We start from the raw sequence: 27,075 nt of genomic DNA, 5'->3' as shown, positions 1-27,075 counted from the left end.
ATTTTTAATTCCAACTGGAGTTCCCCATTTCAAAAACCCTCTATTTTACGCACTAAAGAAAATAAATCTTTAGTATTCTGCTGGAGTAGGGGAAACTGTGTTATTTTTTCACTCTTTAGAAGTTCATTTACTGTATTATACTTTGACACGGTACCATAAACATATATTGAGAAATGCTTATAACAGAGCAATGTTGTTAGTTCCAACAGTTATTAGTTTTCCACCACTGTGTAAAAGTTTTTAATTTAGAAAGCTAATAGGGACCAGAATTGTTTTCAAAAATATTTCTGCATGAAAGTACGCTATGTCTCCAGGATCCTTTGTCTAATCAGATAGAAATAACCTAGCCAACCACAACTAGCTAGTGTGACGTCTGTACTACCTCTGAACTTTAAGTTTAGCAGGTTTATATCTCACAAAGCTGCCTCTCTCTCCTACCCCACTCTCAATGCCCACCCACCTGAAGTATGTGATTAGGAAATACTGACATCGCCATCAGGCGGTAGGTCTTGGTATCATTCCTGATGTCTCAACTACAAATTGCATCTTGTGAAGGAGATGCAAGGTTTATCCATTAATGTTTCTATTCATATTATTTATGAAATGAAATGTTTTTATTGAAGAGTCTAAATATTTCAATATGTCATAGTAAGGAATACAATTCCCATTTAAGTGAGCGTTTTTTCTTTGAAAAGGAATTTCTAAGGGAAACATGACATCCTTATTAATCTTTGTTATCAAAAACAGCTTAATCTAACCCTCTTCTTTATACTTACATTATATAGAATACTTTTTCTAACACTTTTTGAATTCTAAGTTTCAAAGCAAGATTGCTTTTAAATATTTATATATGACTTTTTATCCTCCAAGTACTTTTGCCTCACAAGCCTGAAAGATTTTTTAAAGTATCTCCACCTCCCCTGGTATTTTGTTTCTGCTGGCTACTATACTCCTCTGATGCGTCAGTGATATCTAGGTAAATTTTCCTATACCTCATTAGAACAAGAGAGACCATGCCAGGAACCAAAATCTAGATCAGTCAGAAGCCATTCTGAGAATAAGTGAATCTCTCTTCAGCAATAAAAATGAGCAAACTATCGATGCACACAACTTAGATGGATCTCAAGGACATTATGTTGAATGCAAAAAGCTGCACCCAAAAGGTCATATCCTGTATGATTCCGTTTCTATGACATTCCCAAACTAGCAAATTATAGAGATGAGAAATGATTCATAATTGTCAGGGGTGGGGTTAGGTTTGGTGAGCAGAGGAGATGGGTGTGACTAAGAGGTAGGTCTTTTGTAGAGATGGAATAGTTTTATATCTCGATTGCAATGGTGGTTACATGAATCTACATGTATGATAAAATGATATAACACTATATACACACAAAAAAACTATATACACACAGTGTACCAATTTCAATTTCCTGGTTTTGATACTGTATTAAAACTATGTAAGATGGAACCATTGGGGGAAACTGGGTGAAAGTACAAGAAACACTATGTACTATCTTTGTAATTTCCTATGAATTTATAATGATTTCAAAATAAAAAAATATTTTTAAAACAACAAAGAAATCAAATGTTTAGTAATTAAAACGTAAATACCTGAAATGTAGACATTAGAAATTCTTTTGAAATGTGCCCTCAGTTGTAGGCAAATTGCCTTCTATTGTATCTAGAAATGAAGAGAGGCAATAAAACTCCAAGATTCCAAGTAGGAACAAATATTTTTTTGTTTCACTACATCATGTTCCCCATTACCATAGTGCAATTCATTTATACAATTTGAGAATCTATGTGCCATAATATCTATATTAAATTTGGTTTCATGAGTCCTAATTTCTAAATTTGTGCCTCTTTGGTTTATTTTCTTCCTGCTGAAATGGTGAGGTTTTTCAATGCTTTAAACTTGAATGCTTGTACTCAATAATATGGCATCTTAGAATTTTGCATTTTTTAATTGTCATTTTTTTTTATGTCTTGAAAGATTGTTTTCTTTCTCTTATTGTTTTGGGCTAAAAACTGTTAAAAATGGCAGCAAGCAGTCATTCAGAATAATAACAATCTTTTATGGAGAAGTTTGGAACCTTTATTCCATGTAGAAAAGTCATTCTGAAGTTTTAACGATGTCCCTATCAATCATTATAATTATGTTAATGTTTGAACCTGCACCACTGGAAAACAATGCATGATATTCTCCCAAATCAAATTTTAATGAATAACAGCTTGATATTTATTGCATTGTCATTCTGGTAGCTTTTATTTAAACTTGAACCACATCAATCATATATCTAATTGATAACCAAAGGCATTCCCCAGCCTAAAAACTGACTATATTCTGTTTATAAGTTGATTTTTAAACATGAAACTTAATTTCTCATAATAACACTGTTACTTATACTGTAAGTTGACTCACAGATTAATCCACAAAGTTGGATTTAAACACATAAGTAGATATATTACAACCAGAACTGTCATGGACATATCCGTTATCATAATGGCCTTTTGTTGATGTTTCAAAAATCAAAGAAATGTACAGTTCTTTCACTAAGATGTATTCAAACACAACAAACTGTCTCTCATATTTTCTCATATTCTGTTCTCTGTCTAACTTTCAAATTTCTTCCAATCTTGCTCACAATTTGTCCGATTCTGGCCTCACGCTCACCTATAACTTCAACGGAAGGTGAGGCTTCCAGCCAGAGCCCCTGAATCTGTGCAAGATCACAAGGCAAGGCTAGAGGTTGACTTGCACCCAGTTCTGTCTCATCTTTCTTGCCAGTTATCAAATCATTGGCTCAGCTCGAAATGCACCCTTCAACAGCTGCTCTGTAATAAATGATGGAATCCCTTCTGACATTTCTTCTTTAGAGTGAGCAGTGTTCCAAGGACCTGGGAGGGACATTGCAGAAGGAAGGGGCCCTTCTGCGATCTCTGTCTGCAGCTTGGGGCCTGTGGTGTAGGTGTGAGGACATGGGACAGAGCTATGCCAGAGAGCTACACCTATCCAGAGCCTAGGCCACCTTACAGCTTTCACCTAGCATGAGCTTTTGGTGGAAACCTGCACCCCTCAAAAGCTTCCCACCAGAAACAACGCTTCAGAAGCCTCACACCCCAGTTCCCTCTGGAGCACCTCCACCCCCATGCACTTCTTGTACCTAGGGGGTTCCTACTGAGCCTCTGGAATCCCACCACTCTGCAGTCCAGGCCACCACAACTTGCTAATCACCTGCTCCCTGCCTGTGCTCCAGAGGTGGCTAGCTTCTAAGCCAGCTCCTGCAGATCAGCTCCTGCTGGGCCAAAGCTGTGAATCTCTCTACCATCCCAGAATGGAGAAGGGGACAGATAGAATGGGCAAAATGGAGAAGGCTGTAAACCTGAAGAAGAAGTTAATCCTAAAATTAGGGTGATGCTGACATATATGTACATCAGTTATTCCATTCTTTCTGCTCAAGAACAAAAATATTTATCTAGGAAAAGAAGATTCAAACAGGGAGATTGCATGGGCTGAGATGAGAGAGCTCCACTGGGCTGCCCAGTTGGCATCCAGATATCTTGTCCAGCAGGCAGTGAAGAAGTGGTGGTTATCATGTTTAGGAAGGAAGATGGAAAGCCTTCCAGGAAACATTGATGGCTCCCTGGTCTTCTGAGGATGTCCTTGAACTGACTAGAGCAACATTCACTTGTAAATTATGGATGTCTAGACTACATGTGTATTTGGGGGAAGGAAGCTGTTTTTGGTCAAATCTGTTGGCCTCCTTTAGTATTATTTATACAGTATAATGTTGACTGTCTATCCAGTCTCTAGGGAAGTCCAAAATTTTCTTTTTGTTGTACATCATTTCAGTCCCAAAGAAGAAAAAGGACCTCATGTGTTTCAGAGATTAAACAAAATCCCAATTAAACCACTAATTGGTCAATGATTTTTTAAAAAGTAGAAATTTCTAAAATGCAAATTTTATGAAGAGGTAAAGGCCCTGTTTAAGAACTCGTCAGTTTCCCACCAATAAATGTGTCCACGCAGAAGCTGGACAACAAGGAATCTGGAAAATTATAGAAAGGATTCAAACCACAAAGGTCTTGTCAGCCCACATAGTCCATGATTCTAAAAGCTGGAGGAAATTTAGACATTAAAAAGATCAAAATGTCATTCACTGAGTTATATTTTAGCCTATAATTCCAATTTACTGTTCATGTAGCACAAATGTAGTTTCGTTTTTTCCTAGGCATCAGCTTAAGTCCTTCAATCAAAATACAATTCATGTACCCAGAGTAGACATTCAGAAAACATTGGGTGATCTGAGAAGGCAATGCACCACAAATTTTAAAACACAGAGGAATACCTACCCTTAAATTTTGACATTGACCTCTGAATATTATTGTATTTTGTAGCTGTGTAATGGGATGAAGGTTTAGGATGAGATATGGAAACATGAGTTAAGCTCTGAGAAAATTGTTGTTTATAACCACTTGAAGAATTAAAGCAAGTTTTTTAAAGAGTTTTAAAATAACAATCAATGTGTACAATAGACTACAAAAGTTAAAGGAAATATTTTACCTCCAACATACTATTAAGTTCAATACTTTATTTTTTAATAAATAATTTCAACACCTCTTTTTGAGACAAACTGCTATAAGTTAAACCTTCTTATATTAGGGAGATCAGCTCGGTGCTTTGTGTCCACCTAGAGGGGTGGGATAGGGAGGGTGGGAGGGAGACACAAAAGGGAGGAGATATGGGGATATATGTATACGTATAGCTGATTCACTTTATTATAAAGCAGAAACTAACACACCATTGTAAAGCAATTATACTTCAATAAAGATGTTAAAAAAAAGATTTAGATAGGGACCAGTCATAAATCATTTGCATCTTAACTTTATTGTCTATTTCATCAATATATTTTTCAGAGTTCACCAATGACCCACTTTACAGTTTATGAAGCACACCACAAGCGTATGCTTAGAAATTTAGATTGCTGCAAGAGAAGATGTGATCATAAATTCAGAGGTGAGCTGTAATCCATTTTCTTTTGTAACGTCTATCACTCTTTTGCTATTGCCCTCGAGCTTCCTGTTCTTCAAAAGTCTTAGGCAATGACATTCTATCTCTTCATCTGTTCAAGTGTGGCAAGTTTGTATTCAATTCTACATGAAATTGAAATGTGTCACCCCTCTCCTACCATCATCTTCTATTGCTTTTGTAAATGTGTACTTCTTCTGTCATGAATAGGTGAGCACTAGTTCATTCTTGAATAGATGATATTGATTCAATAAACCCTAAAGATTTTTGACCTTTTTAAAAAGTGATTCCCACTGCACAAGATATTTTACAAAGTGACAAGGACTTCTGTGTATTGAAATGAAATCAGCACCATTTAAATTGAGCATATTTCCTAGGGAGATGGTTGACTACATGGCATTCGAAAATTGTATCATGTTAGATGAGGGACATTTTGAATAGTTTCAGTTGTGCTTTTTCTGAGAAGGGAAATAGTGTAAAAAATAAAACTCCATGCCATTAATTGAATCTAAAATCAGCAAAGGTATTAATAACTTAAGTTGATGTTGATATAAATTAGCTGTGACGCTGAAGAATGCCTTTGGGTATGAAAGAAGGATTGAACCAGAAAGTAATTAGGCAATGAATGATACGAATTACTATGTAGAATTTAGACTTGAAAGTACATGTGACTGAGAGTCAAAAAGACCTGAGTTCTATTCCTACCTCTGCCACCTGGTGAAATTAACTTCACCTCTAAGTGTGCCATTTCTTCTCAAGTAAAGGGTGTGGGTTGAATTAGATGATGAAGAAGATCTTCTCTAGATTTGACCATCTGTGATTAACCAGGTCCACATGTCATTAAATAATAACCTATGATACAAGCAGATTAATTTAAACAAAAGTTTTACACTCATTCATTCAAGAAACATAAATCAAGTATTATGTTAAAAACATTGTAATAGACATTTGAAATACAAAGTTTGGTAAAGGAAATTTGAGTTTGACATATCTATATATCATCCTGGTAGAGGTATCCTGAAAACCTGTGGAAATGCAGGCACAGAATTTAGGAGAAAGGTTGGACCTGGGGCTATGCATTTGTGAGTGACCAGCATGTACATCTCTTTTGCAGTCCAAATGTTTTAAAAGATGTGAATATTTACTAATATGGTAAGCATCAAGAGTCACATTTAGTCAAGTAATTCAAGTAAGCCATGGTCTCTTAAAGCTACCAAATCTGCTAGCATACAGCATTGCTATTGATTCTTCATTCTCAAGTACAAATGGCCTTTCTTTTACTCTTTCCTGTATTCTCCATACCTATCATCTTTATGTCTCTCATTTAAAATGCCTTGCAGTTATGCAAATGATTTCTCAAGAGCATATGTATTTCAAGAAGAAACAGTTATTTTAACTACAGGGATTATCTGATGACAGTGGAATGTCAGGCATCAGTGATAAGCTCTTGGAGGCCTATTTCTATGAAAGGGGTATGACTGAGGCCTTAAAGTTATATCATCCAGGTGAACATAAACTATGTCATTGTGAAGAGCATTCTTGAGTTTGCATTTGCAAACCATAGTAAATCATGCTGTTCTCAAGATCAACCTGGTACTCTCCTACTTACTTCCCTTTTAATATTGACATACACAGGCAAATCATATAAAAACAACTAAATTAGAAAGGAAGAAGGAAAATTGTCTCTATTTGCAGATAATGTGATATTATCTGTAAAAAATCCTAAAGATTCCACAAAAATAACTGTTAAAACTAATAAACGAATTCAGTAAAGTTGAAGGATACAAAATCAATATACAAAAATAAGTTGCATTTTTATATACTACCAGTGAACTATCTGAAAAAGAAATAGAAAAAACAATCCCATTTACAATAGCATAGAAAATAATAAAATACTTAGGAATAAACTTAACCAAGGCAGTAAAAAGTCTGTATACTGAAAACTGTAAGACATTGGTGAAAGAAATTGAAGATACAAATAAATAGAAAGATATTCCATGTCCCAGGATCAGAAAAAGTAAAATTTTTAAATATCTATACTTCCCAAAACTATCTATAGATTCAGTGCAATCTCTATGAAAAATTTAATGGCATTTTCACAGAAATAGAAAAACAATCCTGAAATCCATATGTAACCACAAAAGTCCCAAATAGCCAAAGCAATCTTGAGAAAGAAAAAAGGTAGAGGCATCATATTGCATCATATTGCCTGATTTCAAACTGTTTTATGAAACTACAGTAATTAAAACAGCAAGGTATTGGCATCAAAAACAGACATAGCCAAAAACAGACTTTGGCAAAAATAAACTAATGGGACAAAATCAAGAGCCAAATTATAAACCTATATATATACAATCAACTAATGTTTGATAAGGAAGCCAAGGATACTCAATGAGAAAAGAATGTTCTCTTCAATAAATGGTGTAAATGTAAGACCTGGAACTATAAAACTTCTAGAAGAAAACATAGGGGAAAAGCTCCTTGACATTGGTCTTGGTAATGATATTTTAGATATGAAACCAAAAGCATAAACAGCAAAAGGAAAAATCAACAAGTAGGACGACATCAAACTACAAAGCTTCTGCACAGCAAAATAAACAACAAAATGAAAAGGCAACCTACAGAATGGGAGAAAATATTTATAAACTGTATATCTGATAAGGGGTTAATATCCAAAATATATATAAGATATATATATAATATATATATAATATATATATATATATATTATATATATAAGAACTCAACCTCAATAGCAAAAAAATAAAATCTTATTAAAAAATGGGCAGAGGAACTAGATATTTTTCCAAAGAAGGCACACAAATCACCAATAGGTACATGAGAAGGTGCTCAACATCACTAATGATCTGGGAAATGCAAATCAAAACCACAGTGAGGTATCCCCTCACACCTATGATGATAGTTTTATCGAAAAGACAAGAAATTATAAGTGTTAGCAAGGATGGGAAGGAAAGGGAAACATCATGCACTGTTACTGGGAATGTAAATTGGTTCAACCACTATGGAAAACAGTATGGAGGTTCTTCAAAAATTAAAAATAGAATTGCCATATGATCCAACAATCCTACTTCTGGGTATATATCCAAAGGAATTGAAATCACTATCTGTAAGAGATGTCTGCACACATGTTTACTGCAACATTATTCTCAGTAGCCAAGATGTGGAAATCTAAGTGTACATTGGCAGATGAATAAAGAAATAAAGAAAATGTGACTTATACATAATGGAATATTATTAAGCCATAAATAGGAAGGAAACCCTGCCATTTGCAAAAACACAGATGAACCTTGATGGCATCATGCTAAATGAAATAAGTCAAAGAAAGACAAATACTGTATGAGCTCCCTTACATGTGGAATCTTAAAAAGCCAAACTCAGAAATAAAGAGTAGCTTGGTGGTTGCCAGAGGCTCTGGGTGAGGGAAATGGGGAGATGCTGGGAAAAAGGTACAAACTTGCAAGTTTAAGATGAGTAAGTCCTGGGGATCTAATGTATAAAATGATGACTACAGTTAACAGTAATGTATTTCATACTTGAAGTTACTAAGAGAGTAGATCTTAAATATTCTCACCACCAAAAAAGTGTACTTTCGTCAGATGATGGATGTGTTAACTAACTTTATTGTAATCATTTCATGATATATACATTTATCAAATCATCACATTGTACAACTTAAACTTACACAATATTATATGTCCATTATATCTCAATAAAGCTGGAAAAATAAAGGACTAACTTAACTGCCTTTCACTGCACTAAAACTTTCAGTGACTTCTGATACATACTAAATACCATACAAGCCCCTCTGAAAGCTATGTAAAATAATCTCATCTAACATTAAACAAAAATAATGCTATGTTTTGATCTAGCCAATGAAATTATAAAATATATTTTACTTGATTCATGTGAAGATTTCTTTGAAGATCCTGATTTGAAGAATGTTGCATGAGATAAATAGAGAAAGTTAAGAAATTGACACTATGAATGGAAAGTAATAATTCAAGAGTCATAATAAGAAAAAAGACCTCTATTTGATTAACATGCCAGAGGCAAATTTCTCTAAAACTGTAATAGTAAAAAGAAATGCATATGTCTGGAAATAAAAGAAGATAGGGAATTATATCATGAAAATTTTTATTTCTAAAATGTTATTTATTTCTCATTTTAGTGGCTTCTAGTTTGACATAGAGGTATGTTTATATGAATGGTTTTTTTCTTGAATTTATATTAATTTATAATTTCGTACCCTTCTGCTATCTGCTCTTATTGTGTATAATACAGAGGACAATTCTTCATATATGAATTTCTCTTTGCAGAAACTTAATCTCAATAGATTAGTTTTCCTCTATTCCTTAAAGCCTTCGGATTGCTTAATGGTCAATGTATGTTTTAAAAAATACCAAGTGTAAATTTATCTTTGACCTAGTGTTTGATTTTGCCAATTAAATGACTTACCTTTAAGAAGAGTGGGTTTTCATGCTTTTGTTAACCTTGAATGGTGAAGGTCATTCCAGGCCCTCCAGAACAGCAAAGACAAAACTACAACTTCACTTGTAGCCTTTTCTCCATGAAAATCAAAATCCTTTTGTATCAATAGATTCCTAAAGAGACTTTATGAAAATAGTTAAAATATAACTCAATATGAGTTGAGACTGTCGAACAATTGAAATATTCATCCTCAGATGGAGAGAGGTTTTATTACAGACTTATGTGTAGAAGCAGATATCTCTGATGAAAATAACTGACACACTTGGGCATTAAACCTCTTAAAAGAAATGGAAAGCTATTTTGTAATTTCCTCATTGGGGTTTATGAGAACAGAACCTACTGGTTGAACTCTTTCTCATTACTGTCCATTCTTAGTTACAAGTATCCATTAAATATTTATAAGTGTAATTCTTCTCATTAGCCTCATTTGGATGTTTAATGATATTGGCCTTATTTTCCTGTGTACATCTTTACCGTCTTTACCAGATTGCAAACCATAAGACAAAGTGCAATTTTTCTATTAAATTGAGATTTCTTTGCTTTATAATTTCCATTAACAAATAGGATACAACAACAAAGCAATCTTCCATAAATTATACTGTTTCCTTGTCCTCTTTTATCATAGCCTTCATCAGAATCTGAAAACCTACCAAAAGATGATACAAAAGATAAACCTCATTGAAAAAAATGCTAAAGTTGGTAAAACTGCATTTTCACCCTTGACTTTTCACAACAAACCCAGCATTTTCTTTCCCCTAAAAATCTAATAAGTTGATATAACCCTTGGTAAATTACCTCTGTATAACCTGCTCTCCTTGCAAAAAGTTCTATAGAGAAAAACAATCCATGGTAAAAAACCTCAGCGATGCCAATTTTTCTGGATTATTAGATGTATCACTTAATCTCTTTGGGCCCTATTTTTCTTATCTCTAAAATCTCTAAATCAGCCATAGTGGTTTTTGTAAGACTTAGATAAGAGAAAATATCAGTCACAAACTGTGCATTAAATGATTCTCTACCTGGCTGTGCATCAGAATCTTCTGGAAAGCTTTAAAACTCATAGACTTTATTCTCAGAGATAATGATTAAATGGATCTAGTTTGAAGCCCAGGAATCTGCATTCTTAAACTTTTAGAGGTTCTGATGTATTAACCAATTAGCTTAATAAAATTTCTTCTATTGCTTTCTAGGTTCCAAGTTTCCATTTATTCATTGTAACTGTCCTCAGTTGCTATTAGAAGTAAATCAGTCTGATTGTCTGTTTAGGCCAATTCACCACCACAGCTTTCACTTTCTTGCATTCCTTTCCCTTTCTGACCCCTAAGGACTTGGAAGCTTTGCTTAACGTTAAGGCATTGGTCCTTGAAGCCTAGACAGTTGCCTATGCAGTAATCTTGTGGCTTTACTTTGCAATTGGCTTGAAAGCCTGGACCTGAAATTCAACATTCCCAGGGAATTTTGTGACAAAATTGATCAAGACCCTGCTCTACTGACAACCTTGTTATATCCAACACTTTAATCAAAATTGTGCCATGTTATTGGGGATAATATCATAATTTTTAAAATTCATTTTACTCTTCTTAGAAAATACCTATCAAATGTAAATACCATTTCTTTAAACCTCTTACTCATTCCCAACAAGCCTTTAAACTGTAGAATTTAAAGAAGTGGAAATATATCAGTTACATTAGGTATGGTTGCCTATAACAAGAACCCCAAGATAAGAACAGCCTAAGTAATACAGATTATTTCTTCCTCGTGTGAAAGACATTCAGAGATAAACATTACAGAGTTGGTATGGCGGTTTCATTGTAATAGACAGCACAGGGGCCTTGAAACTTTGTCACACCATTCCAGCAGGTGGCTTTTACTTATAAAATTATCTCATGAGATCATTGGAGTTCCAGCATTTTCATAAGCATTTCTGTTATCTGAAAAGATAGGGGAGAAAGCAAGAGAAATGTTTCTTCCAGATGAGCCAGTTCTCTTTAGGTATCCTTAAGGAAGTCATTCATAACAATTCTACAGAGTTCCAAGGCCATGATGCTGAAAGGAAGTTGAGCAGTCTGGTCATTTAGCCGGGCGCATTACCACGCAGAATAAGATTGGAATTATTTAGTAAGGATAAAGGGATAACAGATATTAGGAAGCAAATAGCAGTCTCTGCCTCAGGTCGTTATCAATAAAATACCATTAATGATCCCATCACAGCAAGATTCCCAGCCCAGCTATTCAGTTTATTCTCTTTCATGTAATAGCTGGCCATGAAAACTGGTGCCATGGAGAGGGGAGTTGGGGATACTGATGGGAACTTTCTCTGAATTCTCATCTAAGAAACTGTTGAAAATACAACCAAGGAGACAGGATAAATATATGTCTCAATAATAATTGCTAGTATTTTCTGACTACTTCCTATGTGTCAGGTGAATTATATACATTAATTTATTGAATCGCTACAACGAAACTGAGATATTGTCATCTCAATTTTACAGATAAGCTAAAATTTAAAGAGATTAAGTAACTAAAGCTGTGCTCTTGACCCCCAAGCTGCACTGCTATTGCTGTTGTGTGGCTTGTGTTCGAGCTGGGAGTCACTCTGAAGCTGAAACCTATACACAAGCTTGGAACTAAGAAATGTTCATGAATGCCTGCTAGTATGAGGGTTTCTCCTTGAAATGTGGGCATGTGGAAGAGCATCACATAATCACCACTTTCCAGAGCACCATTTTTAGCCGCATGTTTTTAACTGGATATCAGATGTTATTTGACTTTTTTAGAAAAGATGCTATAGTGAAATAAGTTTGAGAAATGTTGGATTAAGTCAAGTGGACTTGTTTTCAGTGTGCAAAAAAACTCAGAGCTTTAAGCATGCAAATGTTCTTTCTCCGTTTCCTCATTTTATACCTTCTAGTCTTTGTCCAAAGGCACATAAGGGAGTAACCATAGGTAGAATTTCCACGTCTTAATATTGTACCATTTTTTCCATTTGGCTAAGGTATCTTTCCTTTCCTCACCTTCTCCTGTGTTTTCATGGCCCCCATCTCCAACCATGTCTAGTTTTCTTTTTATCTTTTGTTTTTACCGTTAACAAGATGATATGATACTCATTTCTCTGTTACTTACTTTTCCCATTTGAAAACCTGTTATGGGCATCCCTTCAGATCAATAAATATAGATCAAACTCATCTTATGATAGCTGTGTAATATCCTATAGAATTATTGATGACATTTTAAATACTTAAAAATGGTTTTGTGTCAATTGTATCTCAGTAAAGCTGGGGGGGGAAAAGCGATTGTTATGGCCTGGACATTGATCAGTTAGAATGGTTTTCTGCACAAGCAAGCAAAAACAAAAACAAAAGAAAACTGGTTTATTCCAATTGACTCTCAGATATGCTGAGCAGTTTTCTAGCTATTCCCATATGAATGGATATTAATGATTCCAGTTTTCTATCACCACAAAAATAATGCAATAAATATTATAGGGTAACATATTTACATACTAGTGCTTTCATTTATATAGGAAATGACTACCAGAAATGGGATTGCTATATCAAAGGATGTGTGTGTGTGTGTGTGTGTGTGTGTGTATATATATTTCTTACTAATCTTAATTGTGTATTACATGACAACCTACAACTACCAGTGCTTGTGTAAATGCCCTCTGCCCACCTTTTGGACAGCAGTAACTTTTATCTCTATTTTTTTGACAATCTAATGGGCAGAAAGTAGAATCTGTATTTTTTAATTTACACTTTCCTGCTACAATGGAAGTTAAGCATCTTTTCACTAATTTACTGGCATTTGGGTTTCCTCTTAGCTGAGTTGCCTATTTATATACTTTGCCTCTTTTTTATTGACTGACTTCTCTTTTTCTTATCAGTACATAGGAGCTCTTTGTAAATTCTGTATATTAATCTTTATCTGACATAAATACTGTAAATGTTTCCCCCATACTCTTGTTTTTAACTTAACTTTGCTTGTACTTTCTTTGGATTTACACACATTTTAATCATTATGTAGTCAAATCTGCCTCTTGTAGTTTTTGGCTTTTCTTGCTTGCTTGAAAAGGTATTCTTTGTTCTATGACTTTTAAATGTTTGTCTGTGTTTTCTTCCAAACTTTTTATTTTGTTTTAATGTTTAAGTTATTATCTATGCTAATTTCTCTTTCTCCATAATGTGAAGAAAAGTCTATGCTTCTTTTTTCCAAATGGAGAGCCATTTTTTGCCAGCAACACATTCTATGAATCACCCTCTTCCACAACAGAATTAAAATACCATGTTTTCTCACATGTTACTTTTCTGTATACACCGGACATATTTCTGGATATTGTTCTTATCTACTGGTCTACTTATCTACTGCTTTGCTGCTATTATACTTATTTTAGAGACTTTTTGGACAACTTTAACATCTGATAGGCCAAGAATCCTTTCACTATTTGACCATTTCATAATTTTGGGTGCTATTCTCCAATATGTATTTGTCCATTTGAATTTTAGATTTGGTATCCAATTTCAAGAACAAACAAAAAAAATCAAAAACCAAAAACATGTGAAGTGACACTTTGTTAAATGTATATATTTGGTAATCAAAAATTAATTTTTCACATCCTGCAACTTGGTATGACTTGAACTTTGTTCAGATCTCTTTACATCCCTTAGTGTAATGTATAGATTTCTGTGTAGTAACACTGAACTGTCTTTTTAAGTTTATCCCATAGTATCTTATAGTTTTGTCATTTTTTTCATTTTCAATGCAAACAAATTAATTTCCAATGTAGATAAGGCCTAATGAATCTTGTAAGGTTATTTTTTTATCCAGTTAGTTTACCATCTTCTCATATTAATCTTCATAGATTTATACCAGAGTGTATATCCATAATAAGTCAAAAGACAAAACAACTTAGGAGAAAAAATAATTTATAACAAAAATGACAGGTATCGATATATTTCTTAACATATAAAAGGCTCTTACAAACTAATACGAAAAAACCCAAAAAAGCAATAGGAAACATCATACAGAATATGAAAAGGTAACCACAAAAGGCAAACACAAAGAAAAACAGAAATGGCCTATAATCATTTGAAAAGATGTGAAAACTCTTGACTTTAAAGAAATGCAAATTAAAATGAATCAACATCAGATTGCTAAACATTTTACAGTTTGCAATTACATAGCTTTAAAAATGGCAATAAAACCGAGATATTCTCATGGGCACTCTTAATGGTAAAATCAATTTAAATTAAACTTAGTGTCAATTGATACTACCTATTTGGTTGCCAATCAGCTTGATCAGAGCATGGCCATTCCTATAAAGTGGGGGTAAAATGTAAGATTGAAGACATAGACAAGGCATAGACAGGAATGAGATCTATAATAGAAGAAGAGAAGTGTGTTCACCTTTTAGTTCTAAAAATTCTGGAGGGACCTGCAGTGAAAGACACTACCAGAAGATAGAACACCTTTGCTATTAGATAGTCATGGAAACATGGAGTAATAAGAATGTGCAGTTATCTTCTTTGGTCTGTAGAAATGCACCTCTGATGCTTAAATGGTGTTTACTTCACTCAGATCATTTTCCATCTTCTCTCTTTGTTTCATGTTCCTTGACTCTTTTCTACTATTTCTCCTTGACCCTAGGACTCAAGGCTCCATCTTGCATGAGTTACATAAGGGGTTCTCCTGATGGATCCATTCACTGAATTACTGGAAAGGATGAAATATTGAGATTCTTAACAGTAGAACATCTATAAGACATAAAATCTTTATTGACAGGCTTTCACAGCATAAATTAGCTACACTATTCTATGCAAATGTTTTTCATATTTATTCCAAAGGTGCTCCTCACTCAGGAATGAACATGGATCAGGAAAGGAGAAGTGAAAGTAAACCTTAACTTGCCACATCATACTCTATGAAATAAAATAAAATATGATGTTAGAGACCAGAATCTGATGGTCCTTCTCTGGCTATTTTCTTGTATTTCAGCTCCTGCTCTTTTTTAAAAAAAAATCCTGTGGCCCTGGAAAGAGGAGTCGTATTCTTCTTTTAGTAATTGAGCCAAGTATTGACCAAGGAAAATCTAGAAATCACTGGAGGGGCAATGGCTTGGACATTCTAAGAGCTAGAATATTGCTGGGGTCCAGCAGAGGACCCAGTTCACAAAAGCCACAGTGCTCACTCTTTGAGTTAAAGTATTCATTCTCATAGACTCCCTGTTCAACACTCTTCCCTTTTCCACATTTGTTCACTTGTTCAACATAAGATTTAAAATAGAATTATTTTTAATTTACAAGATTTTTTCCTCCCTCAGGACTTTATTCTGCCTATAACTCTCAGTTCTCTTTCTTAGGCAAAGATTATATTTTCTTTTCGTCTGTTATGGATAGAATAGTAGAGTACCTTAACCCAAGCTGATCAAATGTTCTATTCTTCTGTGCAGAAGGCATGTTTGCCTCAGGGGTTTCTGCAGTCATGCTACAGTCTGTGAAGTAGGTGATATTGTGGGATAGAAAGAAGAATCATTTGACCATCAAGTGTTGAATCTGTACCCAAAATTTCACCTAAAGTTTTGCTCATATAGAAACCATATTTTTTAACATCTTTATTGGAGTATAATTGCTTTACAATGTTGTGTTAGTTTCTGCTGTGTAACAAAGTGAATCATATTTTAATCCACATGAAATTTAGACCTCAAGGACTCATCGACTCAACAACAAAACAAAACAAAAGAAAATCTATAAATGAAAATGTGAACATATTTATTCAGAATGAGAAAAGTCTCTGTCCCCTAATCTCAGATCAGTCATCACTCAATTCTATCTCTTTGCCCTGAAGAGAAAGAAAATACTAAAAAAATAACAGTAACCAGTGAATAAAAACACAGGGAAATAAGAAAAATTATTTTAATTCAGTTTTCTTATCATGAAAGTGCTGCATGGCTTCTGGGCAAGATGAAATAACAGGAATCAGACTTACCTTTCTTTCCTGCATAGTTCCTACATGTCTTTCAAAGCTGCATTGGGATATAACCTCCCAAAATCCTCCCTAGCCAATATTCTACTTACCCATCTCTGAGTGTTTATTTTCATTTATTCATGTTTTATTTTACCATTCTCCATCCATTTGTCTTTCCCTAGCTAGGCTATGAGGTCTCTGAAGGTAAAGACACTATCACTTACATAGTTGTAATACTGGCATGTAGTTGGCTCTCAATAAATATTAAGTAAAGAGAGGGAGGGATGGAGGAAGGAAGGAAAGAAGGAAGGAATGAAGGAATGAACGAATGAACGAATGAAGGAATGAAGGAAGGAATGAAGGAAGGGAGGGAGGGAGGGAGAGAAGGAGGAAGGAAAGGTAGAAGAAAAGAAAGAAACTGTACAATAATGCCAAAAAATTCATACTCAACAGTTGCACTTTTTTTAGATTCCATCATAATTATTTCCTTTATTTTGATCTTTACATAGCTCTAAAAATTATCAACTTTCCTAACAATGAATTTAATTTAGGCTGACTAATTCTTGCTGACATTTAGAGAAGCATATAAATCAATAAAGTATCCTTAAATCTCAGTTTAGAATGGGTTGCTTCTGGAAAGATTTCCTGAGGACTGCTGATATAATTTTTATACATGGATTTTTTTTCTTTTTGGTAATTCAACTGCAAACAAAAATTTCCCATGGATTTTTTTTTTTACTCACCTCCTCTTAATAAATCCGTCAATATGTACAATAGATTGTCATTTCCAAATTACGGTTGCTCATTCAAGCCACATGTCCTTTATTTTAAAAAAAAGAAACTTTTCTTACTTTAAAAAGATTATTTTTCTGAATTCCACAGAAATATTTTGGCATTTAAAATGTCATACAGAGTGAAGTAAGTCAGAAAGAGAAAAACAAATATCGTATATTAATGCATGTATGTGGAACCTAGAAAAATGGTACAGATGAACAGGTTTGCAGGGCAGAGGTTGAGACACAGATGTAGAAAACAAATGTATGGACACGAAGGGGGGAAATCTGCTGGGGCGTGGGGATGGTGGTGTGATGAATTGGGCGATTGGGATTGACATGTATACACTGATGTGTATAAAATTGATGACTAATAAGAACCTGCTATATAAAAAAATTAATAAAATTAAATTTAAAAAAATTTTTAAATGGCATTAAGATAGAGGAATTTATACTAAAATAAATTCCAGAAAAATTGAATGGTTAAACATGAAAATTAAAATCCTAAATCACTAGAAGATAAATTTAATATTTAATATATTTAAAGATAACTTTCTTAGATTTGAAGGTAAATTATTGAAAGAAATACTATTAAAATGTTTAACATTTAGATGAAAAATAAAAATAAACAATTTCTTAAAATTATAACACATCAGATATTTAATACATAATCAAAATTTAAATAAATGTGTTTAAATCCCAAAAGTTGGTTTAATAGAAATGTAAAAGCATAATTACAAAACACACATAACAACATTGAGTCTACATATAAATAAAATAATGCTTTATTTGTCAAAAGAGACATTACTCACAGATATAGAGAACAAATTAATGGTTACCAGTGGGGAGAGGGAAAGAGGGACATATATGTGAACCAAAATGCATATAATGCAGTTAGAAGTGAAAATTAGTGTAACACTTTATGAGGCAATCTAGAAATGGTTATTAAAATGATTATTATTACCTTTGATCAAATTTTTACATTTCTTGATATTCTAAATACATTATCCAAAAGTTAAAAAACACATGAATAGAATCATTGCATAATATTACAGTAGTATGTGATATTATTGTATACTATTATGTGTAATAGTATATAATATAAAGAACCAGAATATTGAACAATGGATTTTTCATTAAATAATGTAAGTCATAAAGCATAGAGTTAAAGTTAAAATATAAAAACTCTTTAGCAAAGAGGAAAATGTTTATGATATAATGTTAATTGAAAAAGTAGGATATGACAAGTTCTACAATATGATTATGTCTATGGTAAAATTACATGTAACCATGGACAAGATGGTCAAGGTGGTGGTAAATCTAAACTTTTGATTTATTGGAACAATATAATCATAAGTTAATTTTTAATTGCTATATTGGTTTAGTTTCTTGTTTATACAATATAATTTATGGGATATATTTTTAAATAACAGAAAGCTAAACTTAAAGAATTCACACTTGGTAAATTTCTTTTTTTTTAACATCTTTATTGGAGTATAATTGCTTTACAATGGTGTGTTACTTTCTGCTTTGTAACAAAGTGAATTAGCTTATCCCCATATCTCTTCCCTCTTGCATCTCCCGCCCTCCCACTCTCCCTAACTCACCCCTTTAGGTGGTCACAAAGCACCGAGCTGATCTCCCTGTGCTATGCGACTGCTTCCCACTAGCTCTCAATTTTACATTTGCTAGTGTATATGTGTCCATGCCACTTTCTCAATTTCTCCCAGTTTACCATTGCCCTGCTCCATGTCCTGAAGTCCATTCTCTAGTAGATCTGTGTCTTTATTCCCGTCTTGCCCCTAGGTTCTTCATGACCTTTTTTTTTTTTTTACATTGCATATATATGTGTTAGCATATGGTATTTGCTTTTCAATTTCTGACTTACTTCACTATGTATGACAGACTCTAGGTCCATCCACCTCATTACAAATAACTCAATTTATTTTCTCTTTATGCCTGAGTAGTATTCCTTTGTATATATGTGCCACATCTTCTTTATCCATTCATCTGTCGATGGACACTTAGGTTGCTTCCATGCCCTGGCTATTGTAAATAGAGCTGCAATGAACTTGTGGTACATGACTCTTTTTGAATTATGGTTTTATCAGGGTATATGCCCAGTAGTGGAATTGCTGGGTCATATGGTAGTTCTATTTTTAGTTTTTTAAGGAACCTCCCTACTATTCTCCATAGTGGCTGTATCAATTTACATTCCCACCAACCGTACAGGATGGTTCCCTTTTCTCCACACCCTCTCCAGCATTTCTTGTTTGTAGATTTTTTGATGTTGGCCATTCTGACTGGTGTGAAGTGATAACTCATTGTAGTTTTGATTTGCGTTTCTCTAATGATTAATGATGTTGAGCATTGTTTCATGTGTTTGTTGGCAATCTGTATATCTTCTTTGGAGAAATCTCTTTTTAAGTGTTCTGCCCATTTTTGGATTGGGTTGTTTGTTTTTTTGATATTGAGCTGCTTGAGCTGCTTATAAATTTTGGAGATTAATCCTTTGTCAGTTGCTTGATTAACAAATATTTTCTCCCATTCTGAGGGTTGCCTTTTTGTCTTATTTATGGTTTCCTTTGCCATGCAAAAGCTTTTAAGTTTCATTAGGTCCCATGTGTTTATTTTTGTTTTTATTTCCATTTCTCTAGGAGGTGGGTCCAAAAGGATCTTGCTGTGATTTATGTCATAGACTGTTCTGCCTATGTTTTCCTCTAAGAGTTTTATAGTGTCTGGCCTTACATTTAGGTTTTTAATCCACTTTGAGTTTATTTTTGTGTATGGTGTTAGGGAGTGTTCTCATTTCATTTTTTTACATGTAGCTATCCAGTTTTCCCAGCACCACTTATTGAAGATGCTGGCTTTTTTCCATTGTATATTCTTGCCTCCTTTATCAAAAATAAGGTGACCATATGTGTGTGACTTTACCTCTGGGCTTACCATCCTGTTCCATTGATCTACATTTCTGTTTTTGTGCCAGTACTATTACTGTCTTGATTACTGTAGCTTTGTAGTATACTCTGAAGTCAGGGAACCTGATTCCTCCAGCTCTGTTTTTCTTTCCAAAATTGCTTTGGCTATTCGGGGTCTTTTGTGTTTCCATATAAATTGTGTAATTTTTTGTTCTATTTCTGTGAAAAATGCCAGTGGTACTTTGATAGGGATTGCACTGTATCTGTAGATTGCTTTGGGTAGTATACTCATTTTCACAATGTTGATTCTTCCAATCCAAGAACATAGTATATCTCTCCATCTGTTTGTATCATCTTTAATTTCTTTCATCAGTGTCTTATAGTTTTCTGCATACAGGTCTTTTATCTCCTTAGGTAGGTTTATTCCTAGGTATTTTATTCTTTTTGTTGCAATGGTAAATGGGAGTGTTTCCTTAATTTCTCTTTCAGATTTTTCATCATTAGTATATAGGAATGCAAGAGATTTCTGTACATTAATTTTGTATCCTGTTACATTACCAAATTCATTGATTAGCTTTAGTAGTTTTCTGGTAGCATCTTTAGGATTCTCTATGTATAGTATCATGTCATCTGCAAACAGTAATACTTTTACTTCTTCTTTTCTGATTTGGATTCCTTTTATTTCTTTTTCTTCTCTGATTGCTGTGGCTAGAACTTCCAAAACTATGTTGAATAATAGTGGTGAGAGTGGGCAACCTTGTTGTGTTCCTGATCTTAGTGGAAATGGTTTCAGTTTTTCACCATTGAAGACGATGTTGGCTGTGGGTTTGTCATGTATGGCCTTTATTATGTTAAGGTAAGTTCCCTCTATGCCTACATTCTGGAGGGATTTTATCATACATGGGTATTGAGTTTTGTCGAAAGCTTTTTCTGCATCTATTGAGATGATCATATGGTTTTTATTCTTTAATTTGTTAATATGGTGTATCACATTGACTGATTTGTGTATATTGAAGAATCCTTGCATTCCTGGGATAAACCACACTTGATCATGGTGTATGATCCTTTTGATGTGCTGTTGGCTTCTGTTTGCTAGTATTTTGTTGAGGATTTTTGCATCTGTGTTCATCAGTGATATTGGCCTGTAGTTTTCTTTCTTTGTGACATCTTTGTCTAGTTTTGATATCGCAGTTATGGTGGCCTTGTAGAATGAGTTTGGGAGTGTTCCTCCCTCTGCTATATTCTAGAAGAGTTTGAGAAGGAGAGTTGTTAGCTCTTCTCTAAATGTTTGATAGAATTCGCCTGTGAAGCCATCTGGTCCTGGACTTTTGTTTGTTGGAACGTTTTTAATCAGTCTCAGTTTCAGTGCTTTTGGTTGGTTTGTTCATATTTTCTATTTCTTCCTGGTTCAGTCTCAGAAGGTTGTGCTTTCTAAGAATTTGTTAATTTCTACTAGGTTGTCCATTTTATTGGCATATAGTTGCGTCTAGTAATCTCTCATGATCCTTTGTATTTCTGCAGTGGCAGTTGTTACTTCTCCTTTTTCATTTCTAATTCTACTGATTTGAGTCTTCTCCCTTTTTATCTTGATGAGTCTGACTAATGGTTTATCAATTTTGTTTATCTTCTCAAAGAACCAGCTTTTAGTCTTATTGATCTTTGCTATTGTTTACTTCATTTCTTTTCATTTATTTCTGATCTGATCTTTATGATTTCTTTCCTTCTGCTAACTTTGGTGTTTTTTGGTTCTTCTTTCTCTAAATGCTGTAAGTGTAAGGTTAGGTTGTTTATTTGAGATGTTTCTTGTTTCTTGAAGTAGGATTGTATTGCTATAAACTTCCCTCTTAGAACTGCTTTTGCTGCATCCCGTAGGTTTGGGTTGTCGTGTTTTCATTGTCATGTGTTTCTAGGTATGGTTTGATTTCCTCTCTGATTTCTTTAGTGATCTCTTGGTTATTTAATAGTGTATTATCTAGCCTCCATGTGTTTGTATTTTTTACAGATTTTTTTTCCTGTAATTGATATCTAGTCTCATAGCGTTGTAGTTGGAAAAGATACTTATACGATTTCAACTTTCTTAAATTTACCAAGGGTTGATTTGTGACCCAAGATATGATCTATCCTGGAGAATGTTCCATGAGCACTTGAGAAGAAAATGTATTCTGTTGTTTTTGGATGGAATGTCCTATAAATATCAATTAAGTCCTCTTGTTTAATGTATCATTTAAAGCTTGTGTTTCTTATTTATTTTCATTTTGAAGCTGTTCATTGGTGAAAGTGGGGTGTTAATGTCCCCTACTATGATTCTGTTACTGTCAATTTCCCCTTTTATGTCTGTTAGCATTTGCCTTATATATTGAGGTGCTCCTATGTTGGGGCATAAATATTTACAATTGTTATGTATTCTTCTTGGATTGATTCCTTGATCATTATGTAGTGTCCTTCTTTGTCTCTTTTAATAGTCTTTTTTTTTAAATTCTATTTTGTCTGATATGGGAATTGTTACTCCAGCTTTATTTTGATTTCCATTTGCATGGAATATCTTTTTCCATCCCCTCACTTTCAGTCTGTACTTGTCCCTAGATCTGATGTGGGTCTCTTGTAGACAGCATGTATACGAGTCTTGTTTTTGGATCCATTCAGCCAGTCTGTGTCTTTTGGTTGGAGCATTTAATCCATTCACATTTAAGGTAATTATTGATATGTATGTTCCTGTTACTATTTTCTTAATTGTTTGGGGTTTGTTATTGTAGGTCTTTTCCTTCTCTTGTTTTTTCTGCCTAGAGACGTTCCTTTAGCATTTGTTGTAAAGGTGGTTTCGTGGTGCTGAGTTCTGTTAGCTTTTGCTAGTCTGTAAAGGTTTTGATTTCTCTGTCGAATCTGAATGAGATCCTTGCTGGGTAGCGTAAACTTGATTGTAGGTTTTACCCTTTCATCACTTTAAATATGTCCTGCCACTCCCTTCTGACTTGCAGAGTTTCTGCTGAAAGATCAGCTGTTAATCTTATGGGGGGGACTTCCGGGTAAGATGGCGGAAGAGTAAGACGCGGAGATCACCTTCCTCCCCACGGATACACCAGAAATACAGCTACACGTGGAACAACTCCTACAGAACACCTACTGAATGCTGGCAGAAGACCCCAGACCTCCCAAAAGGCAAGAAACTCCCCACATACCTGGGTAGGGCAAAACGGAGAGATCCGCACACAGAGGATCGGTGCCGAGCGGCACTCACCAGCCCGAAAGGCTTGTCTGCTCGCCCGCCGGGGCGTGCAGCGCTGGAAGCTGAGGCTCGGGCTTCGGTCAGAGCGCAGGGAGAGGACTGGGGCTGGTGGCGAGAACTCAGCCTGAAGGGGGCTAATGTGCCACAGCTAGCCGGGAGGGAGTCCGGGAAAACTCTGGAGCTGCCGAAGAGGCAAGAGACTTTTTCTTCCCTCTTGGTTTCCTGGTGCGCTAGGAGAGGGGATTAAGAGCGCTGCTTAAAGGGGCTCCACGGACGGGCGCGAGTCGCGATTGAAAGCGCGGAGCCCAGTGACAGGCGTGGGACGCTGGGCCTGCTGCTGCCGCCGCCAAGAAGCCTGTGTGCGAGCGCAGGTCACTGTCCACACCGCCCTTCCGGGAGCCTGTGCAGCCCGCCACTGCCGGGGTCCCGGGATCTAGGGGCGGCTTCCCTGGGAGAACGCACGGCGCGCCTCGGGCTGGTGCAACGTCACGCCGACCTCTGCCGCTGCAGGCTTGCCCCGCACTCCGCGCCCCTCCCTCCCTCCCGGCCTGAGTGAGCCAGAGTCCCCGAAGAGGCTGCTCCTTTAACCCTGTCCTATCTGAGCGAAGAACAGACGCCCTCCGGCGACCTACACGCAGAGGCGGGGCCAAATCCAAAGCTGAGACCCAGGAGCTGTGAGAACAAAGAAGAGAAAGGGAAACCTCTCCCAGCAGCCTCAGAAGCAGCGGATTAAAGCTCCACAATGAACTTGATGTACCCTGCATCTGCGGAATACATGAATAGACAACACATCATCCCAAATTGAGGAGCCCGGAGTCAGTGCTGTGCCTCTGAGGTGGGAGAGCCAACTTCAGGACACTGGTCCACAAGAGACCTCCCAGCTCCACATAATATCAAACGGCGAAAATCTTCCAGAGATCTCCATCTCAACACCAGCACCCAGCTTCACTCAACGACCAGCAGGCTACAGTGCTGGACACCCTGAGCCAAACAACTAGCAAGACAGGAACACAACGCCACCCATTAGCAGAGAGGTGGCCTAAAATCATAAAAAGTCCACAGACACCCCAAAACACACCACCAGACGTGGACCTGCCCACCAGAAAGACAAGATCCAGCCTCATCCACCAGAACACAGGCACTAGTCCCCTCCACCAGGAAGCCTACACAACCCACTAAACCAACCTTAGCCACTGGGGACAGACACCAAAAACAACAGGAACTACGAACCTGCAGCCTGCAAAAAGGAGACCCCAAACACAGTAACATAAGCAAAATGAGAAGACAGAAAAACACACAGCAGGAGGAGCAAGATAAAAACCCACCAGACCTAACAAACGAAGAGGTAATAGGCAGTCTACCTGAAAAAGAATTCAGAATAATGATGGTAAAGATGATCCAAGATTCTATTTCCCAGATCCAAAATCTTGGAAATAGAATAGACAAAATGCAAGAAACAGTTAACAAGGACCTAGAAGAACTAAAGATGAATCAAGCATCGATTAAAAACACAATACATGAAATAAAAAATACTCTAGATGGGATCAATAGCAGAATAACTGAGGCAGAAGAACGGATAAGTGAGGTGGAAGATAAAATAGTGGAAATAACTGCTGCAGAGCAAAATAAAGAAAAAAGAATGAAAAGAACAGAGGACAGTCTCAGAGACCTCTGGGACAACATTAAACGCACCAACATTCGAATTATAGGGGTTCCAGAAGAAGAAGAGAAAAAGAAAGGGACTGAGAAAATATTTGAAGAGATTATAGTTGAAAACTTCCCTAATATGGGAAAGGAAATAGTTAATCAAGTCCAGGAGGCACAGAGAGTCCCATACAGAATAAATCCAAGGAGAAATACGCCAAGACACATATTAATCAAACTGTCAAAAATTAAACACAAAGAAATCATATTAAAAGCAGCAAGGCAAAAACAACAAATAACACACAAGGGAATCCCCATCAGGATAACAGCTGATCTCTCAGCAGAAACTCTACAAGCCAGAAGGGAGTGGCAGGACATACTTAAAGTGATGAAGGAGAAAAACCTGCAACCAAGATTACTCTACCCAGCAAGGATCTCATTCAGATTTGATGGAGAAATTAAAACGTTTACAGACAAGCAAAAGCTGAGAGAGTTCAGCACCACCAAACCAGCTTTACAACAAATGCTAAAGGAACTTCTCTAGGCAAGAAACACAACAGAAGTAAAAGACCTACAATAATGAACCCAAAACAATTAAGAAAATGGGAATAGGAACATACATATCGATAATTACCTTAAATGTAAATGGACTAAATGCTCCCACCAAAAGACACAGAGTGGCTGAATGGATACAAAAACAAGACCCATCTATATGCTGTCTACAAGAGACCCACTTCAGACCTAGAGACACATACAGACTGAAAGTAAGGGGATGGAAAAAGATATTCCATGCAAATGGAAACCAAAAGAAAGCTGGAGTAGCAATTCTCATATCAGACAAAATAGACTTTAAAATAAGGACTACTAGAAGAGACAAAGAAGGACACTACATAATGATCAAGGGATCGATCCAAGAAGAAGATATAACAATTGTAAATATTTATGCACCAAACATAGGAGCACCTCAATACATAAGGCAAATACTAACAGCCATAAAAGGAGAAATCGACAGTAACACACTCATAGTAGGGGACTTTAACACCCCACTTTCACCAATGGACAGATCATCCAAAATGAAAATAAATAAGGAAACACAAGCTTTAAATGATACATTAAACAAGATGGACTTAATTGATATTTATAGGACATTCCATCCAAAAACAACAGAATACACATTTTTCTCAAGTGCTCATGGAACATTCTCCAGGATAGATCATATCTTGGGTCACAAATCAAGCCTTGGTAAATTTAAGAAAATTGAAATTGTATCAAGTATCTTTTCCGACCACAATGCTATGAGACTAGATATCAATTACAGGAAAAGAGCTGTAAAAAATACAAACACATGGAGGCTAAACAATACACTACTTAATAACGAAGTGATCACTGAAGAAATCAAAGAGGAAATTAAAAAATACCTAGAAACAAATGACAATGGAGACACGACCACCCAAAACCTATGGGATGCAGCAAAAGCAGTTCTAAGAGGGAAGTTTATAGCAATACAATCCCACCTTAAGAAACAGGAAACATCTCGAATAAACAACCTAACCTTGCACCTAAAGCAATTAGAGAAAGAAGAACAAAAACATCCCAAAGTTAGCAGAAGGAAAGAAATCATAAAAATCAGATCAGAAATAAATGAAAAAGAAATGAAGGAAACGATAGCAAGGATCAATAAAACTAAAAGCTGGTTCTTTGAGAAGATAAACAAAATTGATAAACCATTAGCCAGACTCATCAAGAAAAAAAGGGAGAAGACTCAAATCAATAGAATTAGAAATGAAAAAGGAGAAGTAACAACTGACACTACAGAAATACAAAAGATCATGAGAGATTACTATAAGCAACTCTATGCCAATAAAATGGACAACCTGGAAGAAATGGACAAATTCTTAGAAATGCACAACCTGCCAAGACTGAATCAGGAAGAAATAGAAAATATGAACAGACCAATCACAAGCACTGAAATTGAAACTGTGATAAAAAGTCTTCCAACAAACAAAAGCCCAGGACCAG

Source organism: Mesoplodon mirus (assembly GCF_964341445.2).
Source record: "Mesoplodon mirus genome assembly, chromosome: 9".
Classification (NCBI taxonomy): Eukaryota; Metazoa; Chordata; class Mammalia; order Artiodactyla; family Ziphiidae; genus Mesoplodon; species Mesoplodon mirus.
Note: the sequence above shows the minus strand (reverse complement) of the source record.